This window comes from Scleropages formosus, chromosome 3, assembly GCF_900964775.1.
Source record: "Scleropages formosus chromosome 3, fSclFor1.1, whole genome shotgun sequence".
In the NCBI taxonomy this organism is placed as follows: domain Eukaryota; kingdom Metazoa; phylum Chordata; class Actinopteri; order Osteoglossiformes; family Osteoglossidae; genus Scleropages; species Scleropages formosus.
In genome coordinates, this window is record NC_041808.1 from 23,288,602 (window position 1) to 23,308,436 (window position 19,835).

The following is a 19,835-nucleotide window of genomic DNA, read 5'->3' on the forward strand; positions in this document are numbered from 1 at the left end:
TTGTAGTACTTTCCCGCAGGAACTAGCTTTAGTTCCGTCGTAAAACATTCTACTTTTTTATACACTATTTACCGTTTCATGACAATCCTTTTCAACATATTATTCAACAAGTGACTCCATTAAGCGGTGGGCTTGTTCACGAGCTCATCCTGAAGGCTGGTCCCAGGCACGAACAGACAAAGCCACTCTACGCTCCCTGACCGAGTAACTGAGGAGCTCCCACGGCCAGCTGTGCCCCCCTGCTGGGGGTGGGGTGGGGCAGCATGGGGCGTTCCGTCACCCCCCCGCCGCCCACCCCCTGGCTTTCATTTCATGTCCACGTCGAAGTCCAGCACAAGCAGCTTGGTTTCCTCTGTCCCATTGCGGCTGCCCACAGCACACACCAACTTGTGTTAGAGGCACGAATCCGCCACACGACGCCGCCACTCCCACCGCTTTCCAGTGTCACCAGGTTGCGGATAAATTCGCCTGTCTTCAGGTCCCACAGCTTGACGGTGCCATCGTCCGAGCTGGTGATGACGAAGTTCTTGTTGAACTGCAGGCATGTCACAGCACTCTGGTGTTTATGGGGACCTGCAAGAGGGAAACCAGGACATGTTGAGGGGGGCGCGCGCACACACACACACACTCCAGCACTGATAGAAATGGACTGCTACAGACATCATTTAAGTGATTTAATACTGTACACTGGAGCTTGAGAGATAAGCACCACAGTATTCATTGGTATGAAACATGATGAAATGTACAGTAACAAGTATGAAAAAGAAAATGGCCCCCTAACTTTAACCTGAGAGAGGTAATAAAAGTTAGCTGTGTGAATACAGGCACACTGATTTTTAGCATCCCATTTAATTACAATGCCACTCATTGGTCTTTATGCTAGAAACGTAACCAATAAAGCAAAATGATGGTCAGTGCACACTTAGCGGTAAGAAAAACTTCACTTCATTCCAACTATGGGGCCATGCATACTTGAATAAAATCCACTAATACTGGCTAAACGTGGCTCTTGCCATTATTCTGCAAATGCACCGAAGACACGTTTTGAGAAATTCATTGTAACAGCAAAGTAATGTAAAATTAATGTTCAAGATGACACAAAGTGTGAAAAGCGTTGTGCTCCAGACCCCCCCGCCCCCATGAGTGATGCACGATTCACAGGATCCTCATTCAGCAGAACAACCACACGAATTACTGCCAAACGCAGCACAACACCCGCATACAAACGCACACACAAACAGTCGAGGATTCTTTTGGTTAACATAATCTGACAGGACAACAATTTCCATTTCAATGAGTAAATCGCTTGTCAGAGATTATCTCTTTAGCATTCAGCATTTCCCTGCTTGTAATTGCCATGGAGAACTTAAGTCAAAAATCCTCTTCCATCACTTCTAATATTCATTCTATGGTCGGAATAGAGGATCAGGCAGATTTGCAAAATTTGCATCTTTTGACACCACAAACTCACTTAAACTGTACTGAGGGACAGCAACTCAATAGTGAGAATCTGCTGAGGCGTCCCAGACAAATGAAAGGTGGGGGGTCTCATCTTATTCGTTGCTGTCCGGCACACGAACACCACCCATGGCCTCACTAACACTCCTCCACTGTTGTGGTGAGTCAGTGCCCCCCTACAGTGGCCACAGAGCTCTTCCCCAGAAGCAGTAAAAAGACTCCTGTTAAGGAGACTATATGAATAGCAGCTGCTCTGTCAGCCAAATTCATTTAAGGCTCCTCCTTCCTATGAAAAAAATACATGGTCTTATAAAAGTTTGACTGGAACGTGGAGTGAACGATGTCTGAAATGTATTCCCCTCCCCAAAATGTTGCAAATTCTTCATACCTCCTTCTCTCACTCTCTCTCATGGCTGTGTGTGTAAAGAAGTGTCAAACGTAGCTCCAACCACCAATACTTGAGTCAATCTGCCTTTCCAAGTGCGTCACGTAAATAGTGCAGGGCAAGCAACGCACAGGGAGTTATACAACAGTTGATATACAACTAAGGTGACAAATGCACTCAATCATCACCCAACCATTTTCAATAACCACGCCTGGAGCAGGATCCTGTTGGTCCGAAGCATATCTCGGAATCATAGGGCAGGATGCAGGGTACACCCTGGACACACACAAAACACACTACAGGACACTACTATTTCGTTCTAGTCTGAAATAATTTGGTTTTTAGAATCATTTCAGATATGTTAGACAATGATAGTGTAAAAATTAAAAAAATAAATCCTTCACCTGTGAGCCCAGTGTGACCCCATATAGGTGACCCAGCTTTGCTTGGACACTTAAGTGAGATCAGGTCACCTGAGCTCCAGTTCTTGCTAATCTGAAAGACTAAAACAATAACTATACTTCCCTCACAAGGGACATTGTCCCTCTCTACATCTTACCTTGCAGCGTCTGCAGGCACTGGCCCGTCTTGATGTCCCAGATCTTGACGTGGAGTCAGCATTGCCGGACACCAGAGTGTTGTCTTTGAGCTCCATCCCACTGGTGAGTGACTGGTGGCCCGTCAGCGTATGGATGCAGTTCCCTGTGTCCACGTCCCACACACGGATCGACGTGTCTAGTGACCCGCTGAACCACGTGCACGCCATCAAACTGTGGGGATGGAGGAACATTTGGGGCTGCTGAAAGTGCCAAAGGAAGTACTTGGGACAGGTGGCCATGGAGTCCAGTGAGTCCAGTTGGTTGTTCTTTCATCGCGCCACTAAACACATCACACTCACCTCACCGCACAACTGACCAACTTTACTGCCTACAAATTCTTAGAGACCAGAAGGTCCACCTGGATTTGCAGAATAACTCAGAGCTGAGCAAGTCACTGTTAAACTGGGTATCAGTCTGGGAGGAGAAACATACACTTACAGAACATACGCCAAGTGCCCCGTGTGTGTTCATTTCCCTGTGATGTTGTAACATCTAAGGAGAGTTTCTCACCCTCCATTTGAACAGTAGTCAAATTCTGTTTACCACAGAGGTACTGTAGTCCTTATATGATGCAATGGGTTTGTTGAAAATATTCCGCAAGGGACACTTAAGTATTACTGTAAATAAAGTTAAAAAACCCTATAAACTCATCCATAAATTTCATCAAGGTAAATGCTATTTTAAGAAAAGGAGGAAAAACTAACACTGAGAGACAGGCTGGTAGCGTAGTGGTGAGAACAGCTGAATTTGGACTCAAAGGTTGCAGGTTCGACACCCACCTCCAGCTGATGCACCCTTTAGCAAGATTATCACCCTAAAAAAGATTACCTCCAGTAACATTACTAGCTGTATAAATGGGTAAATTACTGTAAGTTACTTTGGAGAAAGGCATTACTGAAATGAATAAATGTAATACTATTTCATCAATTTCACCTTGGTGGCAAAGTTCATATCTATAAGAGTAAACTGTACAAGACTCATTTTAAGTATTCAGAATGACACCCATATGCATGTGTGTATCACTATCAGATTAATCCTCCAGTAACTAAAGCTCTACAATCTTGTGCCCCCATTCAAGCTTTTTGTGTATTGTTCCCCCCGGCATTCCTGTTGCTCTCTGAATTGTAACCTTACTATTGAGAAAAATGGTCAGTAGCAGTGTGAATGGTGAGGTTCACCTGCACACATCGGGTTCACTGGGATTCCGTAGCCTGGATGAACAGGAACTGGACTGCAGACGTGAGATACCTAGCTGAAAAAGCGCCACCTTGTCACTCACCTGGAGCGAGTACACCCTGTTGGTATGTCCCTGAAGCGTGTGTAGGCAGGTCTCTGTTTCAGGGTCCCACACCTTCACCATGAAGTCGTAGGCACCGCTGACCCACCCGGCGGCCGTCATACTGGACGCAACGCACAGCCGCCACATGGCCCATGAGGACATGCAGACACTGGCCCGACTCAATGTCCCACACCCTCAGCGTGGCATCCCGAGAGCCGCTCACCACCCTGACAAGCAGGTCTGTTAAACACCACCGTAAGGCCAACCAAATGATACCAATCCTGAACGATGAGGCAAACACCTTATGCAACAGGTAAAAAGTGATGGCTTATTACAGTGACACGCTCACCTTTTCTCGTGGAGATGCATGCAGCGCACTGTGGACGTGTGGCCGTATAGCGTATGAATGCACTCGCCTGTCTCAGCATTCCACACCTTGAGCGTACGGTCTGTGGAGCCGCTGATGACCACGTTATCCCTCATCTGGGAGGACCAGACGCCTCCTGTGTGACCCACCAGTGTCCGCAGGCACTGTAGGGAGGACAGTGAAGGAGCCGCAGGGTTCCGTGATTATCTCCTCAAGGTCCTGCAGGTATCACACCTGAGCCAGGGTCACGCTACTCAATGCATTGGCACAAGTACCAAAACGGTCACCATTCCACTAAAACATGGCGCGGTCGGACTCAGTCTGAGTATTTAACATTCCTGTGGCCAAAAATTGAGCAATGGATGCATCATAGCTCCTGATCCTTTCCCCACAACTAAATTAAAAATAATAAAATGGGCCTGATTTTGACTGAAAGAATTCTTAAAATCTAATTTTGAAGGATAATTGGGCATTTGCTACATTGGGGAAATATTTAATAGATACATTTAATGACTATAATAGCTGATAATGGCAACCCATTTTGCAAGAACAAAATTGTCCCAATAAATCTGCATGAGTCGCGCTCATCTTGAGGGCTAACAGAGTGGCTGCTCTGTCCACAGAGCACCAAGAGACACCGTGTCCCTCAGGCCCTCCCCGTTATTAATCTTGACACTCTTCTCCAGAGCTGCTTACAGCAATTCACCCATTTATAAAGCAGAGTAATTTTTATTGTATCAGTCCAGAATAAGTACCTGATAAAGGGTACTACAGAAGCTTTCCAGTGCCAGGCAGCAGCTCTAACCACTATGCCACCTGCTGGCCCTTTGTATACAGCTATAAGCAGTTCATTCACTTTCCCCACACAGATTCTATTCAATCAGATTTACAGAAAAGCCTATTACCAAAAGGCTTTGTTAAGTGGAATACTGAGGGCAGGATCACGACGAAGAGGGATATTTTGTTATCACTACTCTGCTGGAAACTGACCAGATAAACTGACCCAGTTGGAAGTGTAACCAGCTGCTCGAACAGACAAAAATGTACAGGCAAAGGGCCCATTACATTGCACATAGTAACAGTACATATGCTGTATATGAGGTATGCAGCAGTCCCATCAGAGCACTGTAAATATGCAATGCAACGCGCATTAGGAGGTGCAAGAATAGTCTGGATGTTTCTTGTACCATATAGTACAAGCAGTACAAGAGACTAAGTGAAATGTGGCAGGTGTGTATTGATGGGATGATGCAGGGCACACCAAGCAGAGTGAATATGGTGTCACAGGACTCCGTGATGAGGGTGTGTTTAAGGAGCGCCAGCGAGAGGTGCTGCAAGGTAAAGCCACACGCACACATACCAGCCTTTTTATACAAATTAATAGGTAATTAGACATACAGCCAAGTCCTTTCCAAATGACATGCAGTACACACTAATGAGGAATGGTTATGGCTGCTTTCTGCTGCAGGGATTCAGCTGTTACTCTGAAATTGACACTTTTACGGAAGAAAAGGCAAAGGGTGGATTTCCAACACAGTGCCAAGGGGGAATCACACTTTGCAGAAACCTACAGAACTGCGATAACAGAGAATTGGGTGAAACTGACTCAAACATTTCACCGTTCTGAAACAGTTTGAAACAAACATTGTGGCAAATGCACTGCTGGAGCAACGTCTGGTTTCCCAGGATACGGTAAACACTGAGGAAACTGGGAGGGACGCTTACACACCTGTCATTCCACAAACATTACAAAGAACTGCAGAAACTCATACACTGAGTGGCACTCCAGGTGCGAACAGCTCTCCCTTCGCTTTCATGGTGGTGCCAATTATTTGAAGCATATTAAAAACAAATGAAAGATGAAACAAAGAAGCTGGATAAGAAGAAAACAAGGTGTGGGAAGCAAAACTGAAGAACGAGAAGCACTTTGGGAGAAGCATGCCGGTGCCTCAGTAAAGAGCCCCGAGGCAGTCAGAAACCGGCTGTCCCGCCTTACATTGCAGCGTGCGGGCAGCTAGAGGTGCGAGTCCAAAAGGGTGTGGGCAGCCTCTCGTCAACTGAGGAATGTGCACCGAAACCAAGGGGCAAACAGGCAGCAATTGAGTGAAGACACACCCCAGCCGGAGTCTCGTAATTCTGCAGATTATGGCATTCTCTTTTCTCTTCCAACAATGTAACAAAAGCAGAAGTCAATAATCTCCTTTAACACCACTACAACTGTGGCCCACTTTGAAATGGGGACAGCCCAGCATCGCACAGTAATCCTTACTCGCAGTCATTCTCCGATCCTAACAGGGGGCGCCGCATCCGTCCAGCATTGCCGCAGCTGCGTATGCCAAAGCATGGCTTCCATTGGCCTTTGGCCAGGGCCAAAAACACAGCTCCACGAAAGAGCTTCACAGTGAAAGAGTAGCCTGTATTCAGGAGTGAATCTCTCTCTCTCTCTTTCTCACTCACACACAAAGCGTGCAAGATTCCTACAAGGGGAAGGTCTCACGGAGCATCAGACTCAGAGTCATGATATTACAGAGGGTGAAATGGTACGAGAGAGAGGGAAGCCCACTGGTGCTGATAAGTTTGAGCTGCTACTGGCTGTGGGCCACAGCTGCAGGAGAAAGACAGCTGTGCTGCAGTGAGGACAGCACACCCCAGGAGGGACCGTCAGCCTCACAATGACCCTTCGTCTCATTTCAGTCGTTATACGCGACATCGCAGCCACACGCTGACGTTGAGCTGCCTGATTGTGGACCAAGCACAATGCACCCATGCACACATATTAGTTGCACACTACAAAGTACCCTAGAGCCATCTGGGTCTGGGGTCACTACTCCTCCACAGTGTTTTGCTTAGTGCACCTTTGTGTTCTAGATGGGCTGTGAACACCAGTATAAAGCTGAAGGCCTCAAACCCCTGTCCCCAGAGGACCACATGTGGCTGCTGTACCATAGTTTAGCTTTTACTGCAACTCCATGATGAATTAGCAGCCAGTGAGCCCAGTAATGTCAACCTTGGAAAGGGCATGGGGTCTGGCAAATACATCGGTTGGATGCATTCCGTTCTCTTGCAATTCACCCTTGTTTAGTAGACACCTTTGTCACAGGCAATGTAAAATGTTAGACCATCAGAAGAACGAGAGAGAGAGAGAGAGTACCCTGCCATGGTAGTCCTGCACCCATTGTTTCCGAGATAGGTGCAAGACCATCACAAATCTAGTCAGGATAAGGGGTTAATGAAAATGGTATGATTACCTGCACCAAGCAGATTGTGGGATTGAATGTTCAGATTGCTAGGTGATGATCTTAAACACCATGCACCTGCTGCCCCATATAAAGATATTAGCATCATTGCATTCGATGGTTATCATCTTAAAGGATTGTAGTGCATGTCACTGAGGGAAATGGAGCCAATACCATGGTAAGACTACAGAGTGTCCTGTGTCAGTGTGTATCAGCGGGGAGTATCTCTTTGTAACCAGATAATAGACGGCTTTGTCAAAACCACACTGTCTTGAAGAGAGTGACAGCGTCCGACTCAACACAATGTCTAGCGGATGTCCACACACACACACCCACACACCACACACACACACACCGTCAGTGCCCTTACAGACAGCAATTACTGGACATTTATCATGACCCTCCAAAGCACACATTGTTTAACTCATGACTAAACGTGTTCAAACTGTGGTTTCTGCACCTTTAAACACACCAAGGAAAGACACTGCACTGGGGCTCTAAGTGGAGCAATTTGAGGAGCTCTGGAGCAGATGGCATCCAGAAGCAGGACGCACATTGATTACAGTTGTCTGGGAGGTCTTCCACAAAACCACAGTGAAAACAACCCTTTTAAGAGAGGCCATAAGAAGGAGAATCTGGTTAGTGGCAAAACAAGCCACCTTTTTCCCATGAGGAGCTGCGAGGGCAGGACCATAAAACCCAACAGCCCTTACAATGGCCACCATCTCACGCAGGACAGGCATTATGAACATCACTGCTGTCCCCAATCCCTGGTCTTACACACATTATGAGAACAGATCAAGGTCTGTGTGTTTAAAAGCAACTTGTGCCAAAATGCCATTTAAAAAGAGACATTTAAAATATCATTACACCATACAGTAGGAAAGCAGCGGTAACCAAATAACCACATGTAGTGGAAAGGAACAAACTGCCTCAGATTGCATTAAAAGGAGCCGAGGATTCAGTATGTTCCAATGACGATAAATCGATCAATCACCCTTCATGTGTATCGACACTGATAAGTAACCTGAACCCAGGAAGCACTTCACTGGACACTGTGCTGCTATCGGTGCAGCAGGCTGAGCCCAGACGCCAAGAGAGATGGGCGTTCCTACCTTCCCTGTGATCGCTGACCACACTTTGAGCGTATTGTCATCCTGAACCGCTCACAATGCGGTTGCCGCAGAACTGAAGGCAGGGATCACATGGTCATCGTGACCTTTCAGCACCTAGAAGACATGGACTTCTTTTAATTTCAAAAATCACATTAGAGTAGTGGGTATGTAGAATCTAATGAATATAGCATGGAAGGATGAGGACTGTAGTGGAGGGTGACCAAGAGCAGGGAAGTAGGCAGACCACTGTGTGACCAGGCCCTGCTTCCTGCTACTACTTTCATTCAACCATTTTTGTCAAATTAAAACAGGAAAAATGTTACCAAGCAACTTCGGAAGGAGCTTAAATGAAAGGCTAGGAAACAGGTGACACCGTGTAGATTACAAGGGGCTTCTCCTCCTGTTGGGAAATGTAGTTTAAAAACTTGTCTATAAGACAGGACCAGAGGCTGCAATTCAATGTGTGAGCTAAATATCTTCAGCCAACTACCCAGATCTTTCTATAAGTCATGAAAGAAGTCCAGATCTGATGAACTCTACCCATGGTTGCAGGAACAGAGTCAGACAGAAACACAAAAGATGAGGGTACCTTGGTGGTTTAAGATCTCCTCTCCGCCAGTTGGTGTCTATGCGGTGCTGCCTGATGTAGGCGCTCTCCAGGGGCTGTGTGTGAAACCAGGCTTGATTGCTTTCCTCCTCTTGACCATGCAGGCGGCTCGTCGATACCTGACAGCACAGCAGGAAGAGCTCAGGATGGGCTGCCGAGCCAGGCCCCGGGGCCCTGCGAGCAGCAGAAAGACGTCTCCATGCTGTTCACGTGGCCCCTGAAGGGAGCTTTACTCCAGTTTACCATGCTAGGGTGACTCCTGGACTCTGGGCCAGACAACCGGGCAGAGCACAGCACCCAGTGTAAGTTTAAACCACAAACTACTTAACTGTTAATACTTGCTCATAGTACTGGGCCAGACAGCTTGTGATGGGAACAAACCGAAAAGCAACATTTATGTGCCGAACAGCATGACACTATCACAGAGAGTTTCAGTATCAAAGCAAGTTGTTGATGAGCTGCCAATCAACTGCTCAACTCGTATGTACCAGGTCTAAAGGGTGTGAGCTGCTTCAAAGTGCAATGCGTGCACATGCTTTACAAAGTACCACACTACACATGGTAATGTAGCACAGTGAGTGGTGTGATGCAGAGCTTGCTTCAGGGTTTCTCCCCAGGGCAGAGTGTGTGTGTACACACACAGCTCACCTTCCTCCCTGCATTTCTCCCTCCACAGCAGGTTGTCCTCTGCTAAGATGCGCCAGTAGCGACAGGTCTGTGCTGCCTGCAGCAGGTCCTTGGGCTCCAGGAAGGACAGCACGTAGAGAGCCAGCTGGGGAGGGACACAGCAACCTGAGGGACAGCCCTCTGTCCTACCCCCACACCACTGTGCTACATACTTGAAGAAAGTGGCATTGATAATACTGGCATGAACAAATGCGGATGATACAGAATAATGTATGTGCGGGTGGCTGAACCCCACGGCTAGAAGGCCGCTTTCACAGGAAGCGGGGGCTGAGGAATTTTTAATACCCAGTTAGAAGTCATACAGCTTCACCTGACTGACAGCTCACTGCCATGTGTGTAGAGTCAGATGAAGTTGTCAACAGCAGGGGATGGGGGACTTCCTTGGTGCTGCCTTGTCTCTAACAGCACACATACCGAACAAGCTGTTGGTGGAGAGTGGCAGCACAAGGATGTTTACCTGGGTTTCCCTTCCTGCCAAAGATGTGAGGAAATGGAGAAACACCTTCCAGAACCCCCCCTAACCTCCCCATCTCCAGCTGCCCTCAATCTTGGGTCTGATCAAAGGTGCTGCTAACCTGCTCTGACAGGTGACTTGAACTCACACTGATCAGCTGCTCAAGGTACATAAACTCACTAATGGACTGGTCATCTTTACCAGGAGCCAGAACACATCCAGCTTCTAACGTTTGGGTCACTGACACCTCCAACAGCCAGTCTAAACTAAAAGAGCAGAGGTGCAGCACATTTATCATCCATGTCCGTGGGCGGGGCAGAGGCAAACATGGGATATATGGACATGGAGTGGATGGCGTTTCTCACCTCTTTGGGCAGCAGGAGATGAAGTCACGCTGGAACTGTGGCTCGATCACCTGCATCATGTGCTTCACCTGCGTGGGCTCGCAGCTGTCGATGAGCTCATCGAGTGCCAACAGCTTCTCTGGTCCGCTCCAGCTCTGCAGAGGAATGTAACATGCTGCCCATTAGCCACGGTGCTGCCCCAAAGCACAGGTACACCAGCAGTGGCTGAGTAAGGGCACCGCTCTGAACTCTCACGTGGATGTTCCATGAAACAAGCAGACGAGCAACAAGCTCACGTCTATCTCTGAAGAGCGAAAGTACTGACGATCCCAGGACAACAGGATGATCCTGTATCCTCATGTTACGGGTTATTGTTAAGCAGTTAGGCCTCATGTGAGAAAAGCTGCATTCCTTTCAATACAGTCTTGGTTGATATGCATAAGGAGGTCGAGTTCAAGAATAACTGCATTCCTTTCAGCTAAGTCTTCCCAAAGTGAACACCTATAGGAAGTGCGTGAGGGCAGACAAGCAGCACTGGCTGCTGTTAGCGATGCAGACACCACGGAAAGGCACTCTGTGCTCTGGAAGGTACACAGCAAGACCCTGGCTAATTTCATGGGATCAGTGCCTTTGGAGATGAAATGACAACTTGTAGGAGCAATAGCAGAAAGCCATTTATTGGCACTGGTGGGGAGGCAAGGACCCTGGTTTTCAGGGCAACTCCACTGTGCCATGCCACCTCCAACCTGACTTCAACCAATCCCAGACTGCACTGCCTGCTGCAGCAGAATCAAGAAACCATTCTCCTAAAACCCCAATCAATGGAAGGGAAGACAGCACGTGACTGTGGTAGGGTCTGGGGTACAAGAGTATAAAGAGTGCTCAATAAGAAATGTCAGTTCTTAACAGCCTTTCTTTGCCAACCACACACAAACAAGAGGAACACAAGAAGTTACTAAACAGCTAAGCGTTACGTCTCTTTCTGCCATTTCCATGGAAATTGTGTTCTAAATATAGTGCGACACCGGAAGGTTCTGAAATTAGCCTGGGGGAAAACACTGCGTTGTTGCACACTGGTGAGCACAGAGACGCCTCCCTAAAATAGAGCACAATGGAGCCCCAGTTTGCTGTGAGACACTCAAACACCGCAGTTGCCATCTGCATGTAAAAGGTCAAAATTAATGAACTGCTGGACTGCTCCATTAAAACAGACTGTTTAAAAATCAGTGATGCTGTCAGGGTACTGGCACAAGCAGAAGTTGGGGCTCACTACTGCTGCTCCACTGACATGATTTTCCAGTCAGTGACTACGCCAGTTTCACGGCTCCGAACGACCCAAGTAAGTGAAGCTCAGGAGAATGAGGGTCGAGTTCTCTTTTTATTAAGACCTATGAAGCGAGCAACAAACACGCCAAAGGCAAACATCTAATCACAAACAGTGTGGATCAGGGGATTATGGCAGTGATAACATCTGTTCAGAACGAACAGCACCCCGCCCCCCACATCCGATATTACATTCATGGAGCAGGAAAGGAAAGCTCATTATGGAGACTTAACTTCAGCAAAACTGCTCAGCACAAACATAAGTGATATCCCTATTATTATGTCTAATATAATATGAACAGTACATTATCTGTGACTTTGGGAAGTCTAGCCAAGTAATAGCTCAAGAGGATGAGTTAAAAGCAGGTAATATTGAGATGTGAAGATCTGGTCACATGACCTAGAATATCCTACACCAACATAAAAATACGTAATTATATTATATGGAATATGATGTGGCAGGCAGTGTCAGTGTGTCAGACAGGAGCTACCCACTCACCTGAAAGGTTCTCAGCCATTCTTGGAGTCCAGTAGGAGGTGGGATTGAAGGGATGCGCCGCCGCTGCTGCCCCTGTCCATTGGCTGCTCTCAGGTCCCCAAACGTAGTGGGTGTGGCTGGGTATGGAACAAGCCCTGTTGGACTATGGATAAACCAGAGAGGAAGAAGCAATAAAACATTACTATGAAAGAACCCAGTTATTTATGGAGCTCAATTGTACCTCATTTTAAAAAGCTAACCATTGCAATTCACTGTTAAAAGGGCAGGGGGAAAGGGCAACAATTTGAAGCTTAGTTCATGCTGGGAAGCGCAAGATAGCTGTCAGACACTCCTGACTGACAGGGTGGCTACAGCAGCACTGTAAATGAGATCTTCAAGCTGAAGCCATGGTATCACTAGAGAGTACAAGACATGAAGCCAGTGAACTCTGAGCAAGCATCTCCCATCTGCTAATATCTTTCCATCAGAACAATGATTGATGGAACCAAATGAACATTTAACACATTTTAATGAAAAACAAAACCTTTTCATTCTAAACAGAGTAACAAGCACTCTCATGGTGGAGAGAATTGGGTGCTGGGAGCTATAGCTAGTTCTGCCGATGTGCCATTCCACACTACAGCTGCAGGATCTACAAAAACTTCCCAAAAACTGATGTCAATGTCAAAGATAAGCAACAGTGCAAGCCGGACCTTGGGCTCAATGGTGTTATTTGAAGCGTAAACGCTTATAATGCAGAAACCTCTAAAACCCAGTTCAGCACTTTCCCTCTCAACCCGGCAACAACCGTGAAAGTCAGTGTGTTCGAGCACAAAGGCAGAAAGCTTCTCGTTATAATGAATGACTTGTGATGAGCCAGAGCAGCCAGCACCACCACTGTCAGTGAGGTGCTCTCTCCAAAGGGCAGCACGTGAGTGTGCGCACATACACACACCAGGGAAGTATACACTGGGACCTGGCACTACAGTCAGAATCAGCCATTAACTCAGTTACTGTTCATAACATGAGCCTGCATTCATTCACTCATTAACACTTTGGTCTCAGTATCCTAAAAGAAATGAGTAAAGGTCCCTGGAAACCATTATAGTACCACAATGATGTGAGTGAAAAAGCACGAGTTTAAAAGTTTAAAAAAAAAAAAAAAAAAAAAAAAAAAAAAAAAAAAAAAAAAAGGCTGATCACCTCCTAACACTTAGTTTCAGTTGAGAATCTCAGATAAAGGCCAGCAGGCTGTGTTACTGCACCACACACCAGCAGCATCAACAAGCTCTTCAAACAGTGTTAATACCTCAGCCCATAACTCACTACACCAGAAACTCAAAACCACAGACTTCAGCTTCCATCTAACAACACCCTTGGGGAGCAGCATGGCGTACTGGTCGTGGGTGTGAAAAAGGCTCCGCCAGCAGATCTTCTCGAGTCCTGGTAAGCGACAGCTGCACACGAGATTGCGTGCTGCATGTCCTCAGGCAAGTGGTCCATCTTCTAGTGCCCGGAAGAGGACAGCCCACCTGGGCTATAATGACACAGGCCGCAGTTGTGCGATCCACTGTCCTACTGTGAATATGTCTCCACCCAGGGAGGACAGAAAATTGGATGTGGTGGCACACACATGGGCTCCTCATCTCTGCCACTCAGGTGAAACGCATACTAATGGCAGGTGACAGCATCTTCTGCTTTGCTCACCCACCAGTATCATTGTGTTTCTATTTATTTGTGCCAACAAAAATCGCAGTTGTAAGGCAACTCCAAGCCAAGTAACATTTTTACACAGGCCACCGTGTCCGCTCATTTGCACCATGCCACACTGTTACACACCTCTGATCATACACAACTGACTGCGTACGCCACACTGTTTTCATCAACAGACCGACAAAGAGTACAGGAAACAGCCCTAGGTTCCCCACTGTTGCCACTGAAGGATGACACTGGGGATCAGGGTGAAAGGGCAGCTGTGGTCGAGGGGGATTACCTTGGGTACTCTGAGCCTTTGCAGGGTTTTTTTCCAGAAGGGAAAGATCGGACCTCTGGGCCATGGTCCAACTTTCTCTTCATCTGCAAAACAAAAAGAAGGAAGTTCAAAATTAAAATCAGTAGACTGGTCAGACTGCAGCAAAGCAAGAGCAGCCATGACCAGCACTGTGGACAAAATGACACCAGACTGCAGAGGGAACAAAATAAGTAAGTGCACCCAAACTCTCCTGGCCTTCATTAGATAAACAACAGTTAGGATGGAAACCTGTCATGTGCCATTTAAAGTGGATTAGAGCGCCTGGAGTTTCCACGGCTTAGGGTATATTCGCTTCAGCTAAAACACACTCATTTTGACAGACAGCATCTACTTACTGGCAACAGTAAACACAGCAGAGCTATATAAACAATGTGAGACATGCCACTTATGCAAACGTAACACTGGTGGTATTTGGGGCGTAGGCACTAAGACTTGGTAATTATGTGGTACTAATACACAACACCATGTTTAAGTACAATGAGAGCACTTCAACACTCTCTTCAGTGTGAAGGAGAATGATGATGAGTGTGTTTCCCAAAAAAAAAAAAAAAAAAAAAAATGCTGCGACCTGCAGCATGAAACCATTAGATGTTGTTATAGCTCAGCAAGAGGGAACAAACACACACAGAAGAGGGCACGAGAAGGTGCCTGTTCGCCCCACAATGGTTCCACTCTGCTGCTCCAAAAGCAGAGTTGCCCCATTCATGTGGCTGGGTACACAGGGAGACTGAGGAACCCGTTCTTCATTTCTCTCTCTCTCACACACACACACACACACACACACACACATTACAGACAGCACTAATAAAACACACACCAGCCAATGGCACAAACACCACAGAGCACTCAGAGACAAATGGAAAGATCTTTATGCCGTCTACACCCTGTACAGTGGTTTAATTTCTAAGAGTTCGGGTGAAAAGTAGCAGCTTTTTGTTTTAAGCAAACTTTGCTGTAGAAAATGCTAATTGAGCAACATGTTTGCTAAAATATTAAGCATCAACTAGGGAGACAGACACCAAGCAAGGACTACAGCTCAGTCAATTCATTCCAACTTAGATCAGGCAAATGGGCAGCAGTTCTGTCTGTAAATCCCTCAAAAAAACCCAGAGAACAAGCTACTGATAATAACCAACCATATGAAAACTGTCTCAAACTGCAAGCTTTCGAGAAGGGCACCCTGTTTCTGGATGTGAAGTGAAGACCAGGAGAGATGGCCCCATCCGTCCTGCTTTCACATGAACACAATTTAATGTTGGTCACAACACAGAAGGGCCAGTGGGTAGTGCAGCAGTTAAAGCTGTCACATTCTGATCAGAGGACCAGGGTTCGAATCCCACCTCCTGCTGTAGTACCCTCAGTCATGGTAATTACCCTGAACTCATAAATATTACCCTATTGAATTAATGGGTAAATCACTGTATTTAGCAGTTTATAAACCTCAAAGTGTACATTACTTTAGAGGAAAGGCATCAGCTAAATGAACAAGTAATTACTGTAACTTTTTTTTAATGTAAAGAAAATCAAGTACTTTTTCCTGGAGCGCATCTTTGCTGAAACATCCACTGCACAGAGGTATGATTGAGGGACCAGAGCATCGACTTCACAAGGAGGCAAAGAGACCCTTGTACAACTCTCACACAAAATGTTTTCAGCACAGCCGATAGAGACTGCTTTGCTTTTAATACACTAATATTTGTCAGCTGCTCTTTCCCCCTAAATGTTTGCGAGATCTTGTTCTATCAGGTCGCTTTAACTGGTTTTTGAAAGCCAGGTGCCGTCTCCAAAGCAACGACTGCTGCATAGCAGCAATTTGTGTTCCACGGAGAGCAAAACTGCACCAGTGCAGGAGCACGGAGGAAAAAGGGGGCAGAAGACACAACCCCACCCCTGACAAAATGGGGAACCTTTGTTTTTTCCTGATTTTATTCTTTTATACTGCATCTCACATCTCACTCAGGAAAAGTGTGACCCCCCAGGACAGGTGCACCACCTGCAACGCTTGCTTACTCCCTGGGATCCCATGGTGCTAATCGCCCATTTGGTGAAGGGATCAGTTGAGGGGGGCAGACAGAGGCCTTGATTTTTGTCACACAAGGGGGGGGGGGAGGAGGAGGAGGAGACTAACATATGCAATGCATATTGAGCTGGAGGGCAACCCTCTGATCCCTGTACTAAGACACATACAGAGATGAAGCATAGAGTACACACTGTCTTTAATAGCCTCCTCTTACCATTCAAACATACTTCTACTGAGAAATTGGCAAATGCAGTACCCTCAACTAGACAAGCAGCACACATACACCAAATTTGCCTGGAAAGATCATCCCCAAAACTGTCATATTTATGTTCACAACACACACACGCTATATATATATATATATATATATATATATGCACGTGCGCACACACACCAGCAGTACTGTGTGTGCTGCTCATCTGGATTGAAACTGAAGAATTTGATTAGATTCAGAAAGGAAAATGACAGCTATTTCCCCCATTTGGAAAGAAAAGAAACAGTTCATGTCCAGTGAAGAACTTCCTCCCTTTGATTTTTGGTGTCGCTTAATGCATGTTGCCATGCATCTTTTTTTATATAAGAAACAGAATTACTAACATCTGAAGGTCTCAAGATGCAACTTTCCTTACAACGTGTTTACTCACATGTTCTGGGCACGTGCTTCCGTAGATCTACCCTTCTTGCATTCCCAAGAGTTTTGTCAGAAACAAAACCTATAATTGATGTTATTACTTTACCTACACAGGAGAAAACTGCGGTGGTGTAAACAGCTCATGTTCACGTTATCAGACTGAAAAGCAGCAGTTGTGAGGATGAATATCTGTTGTGCGCTGCTGTGCCAGCAAGTCCATTCCTGCGAAATTGGTTTCATTTCTTAAAATGAAAAGCCCTTGAACTGTCTACTGGGAAGAGGTCCCTCACACTGCACACACTGCTCAGGTCACCCACTGCCAGAGAGCAACACAGTGGAGTTAAAATGGTTACAATGTATCATGGTGATCAAAGGGAGGACACTGTCACAGACAGCTGGGGAAGGGTGTACAAGTAAAGCCCGTGCTGGGGACGTACATAGGAGTGCGTGTACTGCACACTGCACAATTACACAGTACACACACGTACGGGGGGGAAAAAAAGCGCATCGCACACACCTCATCCCCAGCCTCAGCTAGGCAAATAGACACACACACATTCCTGTGGGTACCGATAATGTCACTGACTGCTTGATAACCCGAGCTGCACACAGAGACGTCCCGGTGAGGTTCACTGCACCACTGGGAGTGCGTGTCCGTCGTACCGCTAAAATGGAGAGGATAATTTAAGAGTAGAGTGTGAATCTCTCCCCTCGCATCATGATGATGATCATCATCATCACCACGATCAGGATGGGGCTGCGCTTTCAGGCCGGTCTAGGGTCCGAGTCGCCAGCCGCAGTGCCGCTGCTGCACGAAGACACACGAACACACACCCTTCCACCCTCCGCAGAAGGCGCAGCGACGAAGAAACCGACGGAACTCACTTTATAGAAGATCATCTTTAAAGTGCCGTAGAAGCCCATGACTGCGGTGCTCTGCGGTGTCCTGCGCTTCACCTGCCGTGTCAGACCCTACAGCTCCGCAGCGACGGCCCGCCAGGTGTCCTCAGGTACATCCCGCGCCCGCTCCGCCGTGCACATGCCCGGGCGCGTCCCCGAGCCGGCAAAGGGAGCGCCGCCGCCGTGTCACACGCGCCGGGGGATCCAGGAGACTCGGGAGCGGGGCGGCCCCACGGGGAAGGCGGGGGTCGATGAAGGAAGAGAGGCGCAGAGAGAACTGCTCGGGTGTCGGAGGCTCCGTGCTCCCCGGCGGCTCGGAACGGAATGGTGCAGTCCGCCCTTCCACGGGAATGCGCAGCGCATCAATTAAACGAGCCTCGCCACGGGAGGAGTCATGCGGAAGACCGCCCAGTTTAGCAAGAGCACAGCCAATCGTAAACGCGCTCTTAAAAGAAACGCCCAAGCTGGAAAACTGGGAACCAATCGAAGCGCGCACTTGTTGCCAGGCTCCACCCCATCGCTGTACAGTCCCGCCTCCAGCGGAAGCGCAGTCGCGGTACTGACTTCACCACGGCGCAGGTGGAGCTCGGACTGTTCTAACGTGCAGTTAATACCGATCAGTCACAGAGCGCAAACACTGTCTACTTTAATCCTGCAAAAACGCAAAAGCAGCGGCTCTTCCGTGGACAGCGAGACGCGTGAAACCACCAGCGGAGATCGACAGAGTGAGGAGGTGGGGACCCAGCAACGGTTACGGGCAGAAAATAATCCTTTATCTTCATCTTCTTGGCTGTGATTTGGGAAAACGACAAGTATATAGAGGAGTTTAAGCCATTACTCCAGTGCTAGTAGTATGGCTAAACGGAAACGTTATGGCCGGTTTTATAGCTGACTATTGAGCTCTGGAAAAAATATTTCACATTCATTAGAAAGAAAAGAAAGAAAGGGGAACACTACTGCCAGATGCAGATATCCCCTTTAATATATAAGGTGTCTGGTAATAACGAGCAATTACAGTTTCCACACATACAGAAATCAACGTAATGAAGGTTGGACCCCGACTTCTACAATTTTGATTAGACAATGTTAATGTAATAGATTTATACAGTATCCCTTTTCTGTTATTATCCAAGTAATGGAAACATGCCCATCTGTGAAAATTTACTTCTCTCTCTACATTCACAGGCACTTTAACAACAAAGCCAATAAATCAGTCCAACCTTTTTTCCTGGTAAGTATTAATGTATTTTTAATTTACAGAAAAACCTGGATATTAATCTGATATAAACATGAAATTTGATTAAACTCTTACAACTTGCACATTACTTTCACATTTAAATTTAAAAAGCCATAAACACAGAATGCCCTCACACGGGTAATAAAACAGTCAGCTCTGATGTAGACAATCCCCTCTGCACACAGCCTGGCAGATCACTAACATGTTTGCCTGACTGAATTTAGTGGTCAGAAATGACAGACCAACTGAAAAGTGCATCTTCTTAGGGAGGAGCTGTTTCAGAGAAGTCCATATTAAAGTTATAATGGGACAGAATAAGCTGCACCCTAGGTCAAGACCGTGACCTACAACAACACACCTATGACACTGGAGGAATTGGTCAAAAGTCTTCAGACTTCATAATGTAGCAGACACTTTTCTCCTAAAGTGACTTCCATGAACACTATTTAGTGTTATCAACCCACACCTTATTCACCAAGGTGACTTACACTACTAGATACACTACTTACACTCCATAAGTAGTCACTCATCCATACACCAGTGAAACACACTTCTGTCACTCACACATTCACACTATGGGTGATTGAGTCGTCAATCCACCTGGACAGCATGTCTTTAGATTGTGGGAGGAAACCTGAGTACCTGGGGAAACCCACACAGAAACAAGAAGAACATGCAAACTC

General features: G+C 46.7%; 1 pseudogene; it reads right to left on the reverse strand.

Moving 5' to 3' along the window:
* Positions 1 to 261: 261 nt before the first annotated feature.
* On the reverse strand, positions 262 to 18,249 carry LOC114910189 (F-box/WD repeat-containing protein 7-like; annotated as a pseudogene).
* Positions 18,250 to 19,835: the final 1,586 nt, after the last annotated feature.